This window comes from Lepus europaeus, chromosome 13, assembly GCF_033115175.1.
Source record: "Lepus europaeus isolate LE1 chromosome 13, mLepTim1.pri, whole genome shotgun sequence".
NCBI lineage: Eukaryota > Metazoa > Chordata > Mammalia > Lagomorpha > Leporidae > Lepus > Lepus europaeus.
The window spans coordinates 36,198,627-36,200,194 of record NC_084839.1 but is presented as its reverse complement, the minus strand read 5'-3'; the positions used below and the strand labels follow the sequence as shown (position 1 = coordinate 36,200,194).

General features: G+C 43.5%; 1 pseudogene; it reads left to right on the top strand.

Annotated features, from left to right (window-relative positions):
* Window positions 1-239: 239 nt before the first annotated feature.
* LOC133772311 (glyceraldehyde-3-phosphate dehydrogenase-like) lies at window positions 240-1,185 on the top strand (annotated as a pseudogene).
* Window positions 1,186-1,568: the final 383 nt, after the last annotated feature.

Below are 1,568 nucleotides of genomic sequence, written 5' to 3'. Positions count from 1 at the left end.
AGAAGAGATGAGGATGGATCAGAGGCAATATCTATAAAGGAAAGAAGTTGAGCTCTCTGCCTCCTGCTTTGACAGAACACCACATCTTCTCATGCAGTGGCAGCCACATCTTTGAGACTCAATGGTGAAGGTCAGAGTAAATGGATTTGGCCATACTGACTGACGGGTCATGTGCATGCTTTTAACTCTAGCACTGTGGATGTTGTCATCAACAAAGACACTTTTGTTGACTCAATTACATGGTCTACATGTTCCAGTATTATTCCTCCAGGGAAAGTTCAATGACAGAGTCAAGTCTAAGAATGTGAAGTTTGTCATTAATGAGAAACCTATCTCCATCTTCTAGTAGCAAGAATTCTCCAACGTCAGCTGATAATGACTATGTTGTAGAGTCCCATGTTTTCCTAACAGGATTGTTAGTGAGGATTGGAGCTCACTTGAAGAGTGAGTCATCATCTCTGCCTCCTCTGCTTATATCCCCATATTTGTGAAGTGTGTGAATCATAAGAAGTATGACAACTCCCTCAAAAGCATCAGCAGTGCCTCCTGCACTACCAACTTCTTAGCCCCCCTGGCCAAGATCAACCATGACAACTTTGGCATCATGGAGGGACTCATGACCTCAAGTCCACATCATCACTGCCGCCCAGAAGACTGTAAATAGCCCCTCTGGAAAACTATAGGGTGATGGCTGTGGGGCTGTCCAGAACACCATCCCTGCATCTACAACCCAATGTTGTGGATAAGGTCATCCCCTAGATGAATGAGAAAATCACTGGTGTGGCCTTCTGTGTGCCCTCCCTCAATGTACCAGTAATGGATCTGATCTGTCTGGAGAAATCTACTGAATATGATGACATCAAGAAGGTAATGAAGCAGGTTCTATAAAGGGAATCCTGGGCTACACTGAGGACCAGGTTAGCTTCTAAAATTTAAACATTATCACTGACTCCTATACCTTCTATGCTGGAGCTAACATACCCTCAATGATTACTTTATCAAACTCATTTTCTGGATGACAGTGAATCTGGCTACAGCAAGAGGGTGGTGAACCTTAATGTCCACATGGCCTCCAACAAGTCAGAGCCCCCCTGGACCACCGGCTGCAGCAAGAACACCAAAGGAAGAGAGAGGCCCTCTGCTGCTAGAGAGCCCCTGCCTTCATTTAGTCCTTCAACACACTAAGAATCTCCCCGTCTCAGTTTCCATCCCACACTCCCTGAATAAGGGGAGGGGACTAGGGAGCCCTACCTTGTCATGTACTATCAACAAAATATGCTGCGCCCAGTCAAAATTAAAAGAAAAAGGTGAGAATATTTAAACATTGATAAAAGACAATACCACAGAGTTCAATACATTTCAAGAAACACACCCCCCAAAAAAAATCTACGCCTAGCCACATATCTAAAGACAGAAAATAAAGACTAAGAGGAAATTGTCAAAGCAGCCAGATCAAAATGACCTTCCAAAGATCCAAAGTTAGAATCCCAGTTGTCTTCACAATAACAATGGAAGAACTGCACACTGTGTTCAATATGAATACTATCTGTATTCTACAGCCAGTGAAA